The following is a 7,827-nucleotide window of genomic DNA, read 5'->3' as shown; positions in this document are numbered from 1 at the left end:
GGATCACATTGAATCTGTAGATTGCATTTGGTAGTATAGTCATTTTCACAATATTGATTCTTCCCACTCAGGAACATGGAATATCTCTCCATCTGTTTATGTCTTTGACTTAATTAAATCAAATTATTTTTAAATTAATTTTTTAAATTATTTTTAATTAAAAAAATCACTAATAAAGTAGGGGTCCTTGAACCCTCTGAACTATTATCGACTTCAATGAGCTGAATTAAGGATAACCTCTGGACCAGAAGTTGCCAAGCCATTCTCCTGATGGCTAGGAAATAGAAAAAGGGACTTGAGAGAGTAGGTAAAACTGAAAGAGGGAGGTGTCAGCAAAATAGTGAGGCACTCTGTATTTCTACGATTTGGAATGATAAAAAGATCCCCAAGAGTTAAGTGGTACTGCATGATATAGTAGAGCCCAAGACAACGGCCTATGACCACATATATACACAAGTGCACATATGACGAACACCCATACCAGCTGTATATTATTTCCAGTTCAAGCAGTGAAAGAGAGTTCTGGAATTTCTAAATCTCATTTTCAAATTTTAGGGAGAGAAGAGCCAATTGGCCCAGCTTAGTTTATTCCTGGCCCAACTGGCTGGGGGCTGACAAGGGAATAACATGTGTGAGCAAACTCTTAGAGTAGGAGGCGCAGACAAGTTCATTTAAAGAAGAGAAAGGGTGGAAAGGAAATGATAGACATCATGGCACAGTTATGTACAACCAATATTTTGATGGTAAAACCAAAATCATGAACACCATCCACTGTAGAAAAAAAACATGTTCCATTTCCTGCCCAAATCTTCCATTATGAGTTAAAAATCTGAAGGACAGAAAGAGAAAGTACTAATTTGGAATAACTGTAGTTTTAGTTAATCATTATGTAACTGACTGCCGGGCAAATGTTTCTTGGACCAGGAAGAAGGTTCACAGTCCACAAATAGTCATCATTGTCAACAAGGATAACAAACATGTATCGAGCGCTTGTAAAAGGTCAAGTTCTGCTGCTGCAATCTTGGTTCAATTCAGTTAAACTGAGAGCCTTCTATGAACAAATCATGGTCTGCAATGCTATGCTGGTTCTGGGACAACTGGGAACCCACGTTAAAAATCTTAAGTACTCAGCTTGAATTTTTACATATGTAAATACGCATGTGACCACCACCTAGATCAGGATATAAAATATTTCCAAAGATTCCCTCATTCCCCTTTCCATTCAATAAATTTAAATGGAGGAAAGTCTTTAAAGAGAAATTTACGGCCGAATGAGTTTCTGGGGAATGCAGAAAGGAAGAAAAGGAGAGCTGAGTTAGCTAGTATAAGACTGAGAAGTGGCCTGAAGTGTAACAATAGGACAACTTGTTTCCATAGTAACTTAAAAATATTCTAATAGAAAAATTGCTACCTATGAAGTTTATTGTAAGTGGTTTCATGTATTTCAAGGATCAGCTGAGTACAATAGTTTCATAAATTTTAATTCAGTTTAAAAATCCAAATAAATCTGAGGAATTAAAATTCCTTAATTATTTGTGATTTTCTTAGCATTTAATGTATCTTTAAAAAAATTATTTATTTTTGGCTGCGCTACTTTGCCAACAAAGGTCTCTATAGTCAAAGCTTGGGTTTTTCCAGTAGTCACCTATGGATATGAGAGTTGGACCATAATGAAGGCTGAACGCTGAAGAATTGATGCTTTTGAGCTGTGGTGATGGAGAAGACTCTTGGGAGTCTCTTGGACTGCAAGGAGATCAAACCAGTCAATCCTAAGGGAAATCAGTCTTGAATATACTTTAGAAGGACCGATGCTGAAGCTGAAGCTCCAGTACTTTGGCTACCTAATGCGAAGAGCTGACTTATTAAAGAAGACCCTGAAGCTGGGAAAGATTAAGGGCAGGAGAAGAAGGGGACAACAGAGGACAAGACGGTTGGATAGCATCACTGACTCAATGAACATGAATTTGAGCAATCTCCAGGAGATGGTGAAGGACAGGGAAATCTGGCATGCTGCAGTCCATGGGGTGGCAAAGAGTCGGACACGACTGAGCAACTGAACAACAAGGTCTTCATTTCTTTGCGCAGGCTTTCTCTAGTTGTGGCGGTGGGGGCTACTCTTTGTTGTAGTGTGTGGGCTTCTTATTGCAGTGGCTTCTCTTGCAGAGCATGGGCTCCAGGTTGTGCAGGCTTCTGTAGCTGCGGCATGTGGACTCAGTAACTGTGGCTCCTGGGATGCAGAGCACAGTCGTTGTGGCCCACAGGGTTAGTTGCTCTGAGGCATGTGAGGTTTTCCAGGATCAGAGATTGAACCCATGTCTCCTGCATTGGCAGGCAGATTCTTTACCATTGAGCCACCAAGGAATCCCCAATGGTTTTCAAAACTCGGTCATTATGATTATTTATTATAGTTTTCTCTTTAATTTTGTCAAAATTGATCCATAACTTGTATTTATTCAAAAACATGTTTCTTGTTGGACATTTTTCTTATCATAAATGGTATTTTTAAATGTATTTAACCATGCTTTTCACTTCTCTATGAAGAGCTCATTGTTAATCATCCTAGTAATTAAGAGTTCAGTATATTATACTAGGGGCTTCCCAGGTGGCTCCATGTAAAGAATCCACCCACCAATGCAGGAGACATAGAAGATGCAGGTTCAATCCTTGAGTTGAGAAGCCTGGTGGGCTATAGTCCATGGGGGTTGCAAAAGAGTTGCACACAACTGAACACAAATACATATTTTACTAGGTCTACAGATCAGTAACTGAATCAGAAGTTTGAGAAGTTCTTTACAGTCTTTCAGAAGTTACATGTGCAACACTGTATTTATGATTTTATACCCATTATTCTTTCCATGTATGCCTATTAAACTTACATTATCAATAATTAGTGTTCTGCTGGAATCAACTCAATCTTGCTTCTTCCCTATGAGAGCCAATTGTGCCCATTTCTTTCCAAGTTCAGTGATGTCACATTGATAGTTTGAAACTAACACATTCAGAATATTTACACCATTCAGTTCAGTTACTCAGTCGTGTCTGACTCTTTGCGACCCCATGAATCGCAGCACGCCAGGCCTCCCTGTCCATCACCAACTCCCAGAGTTCACCCAAACACATGTGCATCGAGTCAGTGATGCCATCCAGCTATCTCATCCTCTGTCGTCCCCTTCTCCTCCTGCCCCTAATCCCTCCCAGGATCAGGATCTTTTCCAATGAGTCAACTCTTCGCATGACATGGACAAAGTATTGGCGTTTCAGCCTCAGCATCAGTCCTTCCAATGAACATCCAGGACTAGTCTCCATTAGGACTGACTGGTTGGATCTCCTTGCAGTCCAAGGGACTCTCAAGAGTCTTCTCCAGCACTACAGTTCAAAAGCATCAATTCCTAGGTGCTCAGCTTTCTTCACAGTCCAACTCTCACATCCATACATGACCACTGGAAAAGCCATAGCCTTGACTAGATAGACCTTTGTTGGCAAAGTAATATCTCTGCTTTTTAATATGCTATCTAGGTTGGTCATAACTTTCCTTCAAAGGAATAAGCGTCTTTTAATTTCATGGCTGCAATCACCATCTGCAGTGACATTGGAGCCAAAAAAATAAAGTCTGATGCTGTTTCCACTGTTCCCCATCTATTTCCCATAAAGTGATGGGACCAGATGCCATGATCTTAGTTTTCTGAATGTTGAGCTTTAAGTCAACTTTTTCACTCTCCTCTTTCACTTTTATCAAGAGGCTTTTTAGTTTCTCTTCACTTTCTGCCATAAGGGTGGTGTCATCTGCATATCTGAGGTTATTGATATTTCTCCTGGCAATCTTGATTCCAGCTTGTGCTTCTTCCAGTCCAGCATTTCTCATGATGTATTCTGCATATAAGTTAAATAAGCAAGGTGACAATATACAGCCTTGACGTACTCCTTTTCCTATTTGGAACCAGTCTTGTTTTTTCGACAATCCAGCAGATGTTGGCACTTTGATCTCTGGTTCTTCTGCCTTTCCTAAAATCAGCTTGAACATCTGGAAGTTCACGGTTCACGTATTGCTGAAGCCTGGCTTGTAGAATTTTGAGCATTACTTTACTAGCATGTGAGATGAGTGCAATTGTGCAGTAGTTTGAGCGTTCTTTGGCATTATCTTTCTTTGGGATCCAGTCCTGAGGCCACTGCTGAGTTTTCCAAATTTGCTGGCATGTTGAGTGCAGCACTTTCACAGCATCATCTTTCAGGATTTGAAATAGCTCAACTGGAATTCCATCACCTCCACTAGCTTTGTTCATAGTGATGCTTTCTAAGGCCCACTTGACTTCACATTCCAGGATGTCTGGCTCTAGGTGAGTGATCACACCATCGTGATCATCTTGGTCTTGAAGATCTTTTTTGTACAGTTCTTCTATGTATTCTTGCCACCTCTTCTTAATATCTTCTGCTTCAGTTAGGTCCCTACCATTTCTGTCCTTTATCGAACCCATCTTTGCGTGAAATGTTCCCTTGGTTCTCTAATTTTCTTGAAGAGATCTCTAGTTTTTCCCATTCTGTTGTTTTCCTCTATTTCTTTGCATTGATCGCTGAGGAAGGCTTCTTATCTCTGCTTGCTATTCTTTGGAACTCTGCATTCAGATGTTTATATCTTTCCTTTTCTCCTTTGCTTTTCGCTTCTCTTCTTTTCAAGCTATTTGTAAGGCCTCCCCAGACAGCCATTTTGCTTTTTTGCATTTCTTTTCCATGGGAATGGTCTTGATCCCTGTCTCCTGTACAATGTCACGAACCTCCATTCATAGTTCATCAGGTACTCTATCAGATCTAGTCCCTTAAATCTATTTCTCACTTCCACTGTATAATCATAAGGGATCTAATTTAGGTCATATCTGAATGGTCTAGTGGTTTTCGCTACTTTCTTCAATTTAAGTCTGAAATTGGCAATAAGGAAGGAGTTCATGATCTGAGACACAGTCAGCTCCTGGTCTTGTTTTTGCTGACTGTATAGAGCTTCTCCATCTTTGGCTGCAAAGAATATAATCAATCTGATTTCGGTGTTGACCATCTGGTGATGTTCATGTGTAGAGTCTTCTCTTGTGTTGTTGGAAGATGGTGTTTGCTATGACCAGTGCGTTCTCTTGGCAAAACCCTATTAGCCTTTGCCCTGCTTCATTCTGTATTCCAAGGCCAAATTTGCCTGTTACTCCAGGTGTTTCTTGACTTCCTACTTTCGCATTCCAGTCCCCTATAATGAAAAGGACTTTTTTTTTGGGGGGGGGGTGTTAGTTCTAAAAGGTCTTGTAGGTCGTCATAGAACCATTCAACTTCAGCTTCTTCAGCATTACTGGTTGGGGCATAGGCTTGGATAACTGAGATATTGAATGGTTTGCCTTGGGAACGAATAGAGATCATTCTGTTACTTTTGAGATTGCATCCAAGTACTGCATTTTGGACTCTTTTGTTGACCATGATGGCTACTCCATTTCTTCTGAGGGATTCCTGCCCATAGTAGTAAATATAATGGTCATCTGAGTTAAATTCACCCATTCCAGTCCATTGTAGTTCGCTGATTCCTAGAATGTCGACATTCACTCTTGCCATCTCCTGTTTGACCACTTCCAGTTTGCCTTGATTCATGGATCCAACATTCCAGGTTCTTATGCAATATTGCTCTTTACAGCATTGGACCTTGCTTCTACCAGTCACATCCACAACGGGGTATTGTTTTTGCGTTGGCTCCTTCCCTTCATTCTTTCTGGAGTTATTTCTCCACTGATCTCCTGTAGCATATTGGGCACCTACCGACCTGGGGAGTTCCTCTTTCAGTATCCTATCCTATTTAGCCTTTTCAGTTGGCAAATGCTATAAATGAAGGACTGCTTTCCCTCTCTCCACCATACATCCCTAGACATTTGTTAAACATTGACCATCACATCACTGACAATAAGGCTTTTCTTGCCATATGAAGTAGATATCTGTAAATATTTGTTAGGTATTCATCGGAGAAGGCAGTGGCACCCTACTCCAGTATTCTTGCCTGGAAAATCCCATGGACGGAGGAGCCTGGTAAGCTGCAGTCCATGAGGTTGCTAAGAGTCGGACACAACTGAGCGACTTCACTTTCACTTTTCACTTTCATGCACTGGAGAAGGAAATGGCAACCCACTCCAGTGTTCTTGCCTGGAGAATCCCAGGGACAGAGGAGCCTGGTTGGAGGCCGTCTATGGGGTCGCACAGAGTCGGACACGACTGAAGCAACTTAGCAGGTATTCATAGTGTAATTAGCACAAAGGTGCCCCTCTTGAAGGAAATTTGATACACTAAAGACTAAATTTTATAAAAGTATTAAAGGAACTAATGATTATTTACACTGCAAAAAGAATTTTTAATTTTAAAATAATTCTCTGTATGAGAGAGTCATTTCCTAGGCAGGTTGATAAGGAGTCTAGGGGTTCCCAAGGAGAGAGGGGTCTGGAATTCTCAAGGAGGAAGAAAGGACAAACCTTTTTCTTTCTCCACATTCCTAGGATTATATAACAATAATGTATCCTGCCTAAGGACAGTCTTTGGATTAAACCTTCTGTTATCTTAAAAATGTAAATTATGGGAGTAGACCTGGTCTTTACAAGGATGTATCCTGCCTGAGGACAGTATTATCTTAAAATGTAAATTATGGGAGTAGGTCTGATGAGGTCTTTACAACCTCCAGACATTCTTTGGATTATATAACTTCATTGTTAACACTAGCAAGCGGGTATTCTTTCTGCCCCCTTCTGATGCCTATGTCAGAAGCTTTCTCTATCTCCTTATACTTTAATAAAACTTTATTACACAAAAGCTCTGAGCGATAAAGCCTCGTCTCTGGCCCCAGATTGAATTCTTCTCCTCTGGGGGCCAAGAATCCCGGTGTCTTCACGTGATTCAACAACAACCTTTCACGTATAAGCATTATACATAATTGTCCAAAACTGGAAACTGTCCACTTGTTCTTCAATAGATAAATGGGTAAATAAACTGTAGTTCATCCACACAATGGAATGCTACTCAACAATAAACAGGAACGGATTATTGGTACATACATATGGATGACTCTCAAATGCATTACGCTACGTGAAAGAACCAGTATCAAAAGATTATATTCTGTATGTTTCCATTTTATATGACATTCCAGCAAAAGCTAAAATATAGAAACATACAATGCATCAGGTCAGTGGTAGCCAAGATGAAGTTTAGAAAATGATCTAAATACAAAGAGGCAGCAGGTTGGCATTCTTTCAGGTGTTAGTGGTTTTGTAGCCTGTCTGTGGTAGTGGTTACAAGAATCTATGCTTGTGTAAAGGAGCTCCCTGGTTGGTAGTCCAGAGGTTAGGATTTGAAGCAGTCACTGCTATCGCTTGGGCTCAATCCCTGGTTGGGAAACTAAAACCCTGCAAGTTGCATGGCCAAAAAAAGAGAAGAATCTATGCATGTATAAAATCTCAGAAATGTACACACATATCATCATTTTGTGTTCAAATTTTTTTTATTAAAAAAAAAATTCTCTGAATAAAGAGCTTCCTTGATGCCTAAAAAAATGTTACTTTGTTTATCTGTATTTAGCTTATTACAAGTTTTCATAAATAAATCTGTGGTATGAATGAGGTTCACTAAAACTATACCAATTTCCATTAAGAAGTTTCTATATCTGTGAAAAAGATCAAAGATTTTTTTAAAACAATCTTAGTGAGATAAAAGTAAATTAAAATAAACTACATGTTTAAAGACTACAACTTGATGAGAATTAACGTGCATATACATCAATCAAACTATCACCACAACCAAGAAAACTAAGTTATGTAGAACACCAAA

The sequence above is a fragment of the Bison bison genome, unplaced genomic scaffold, assembly GCF_000754665.1.
Source record: "Bison bison bison isolate TAMUID 2011002044 unplaced genomic scaffold, Bison_UMD1.0 scf7180017863790, whole genome shotgun sequence".
In the NCBI taxonomy this organism is placed as follows: Eukaryota; Metazoa; Chordata; class Mammalia; order Artiodactyla; family Bovidae; genus Bison; species Bison bison.
This window is presented reverse-complemented; position numbering follows the sequence as displayed.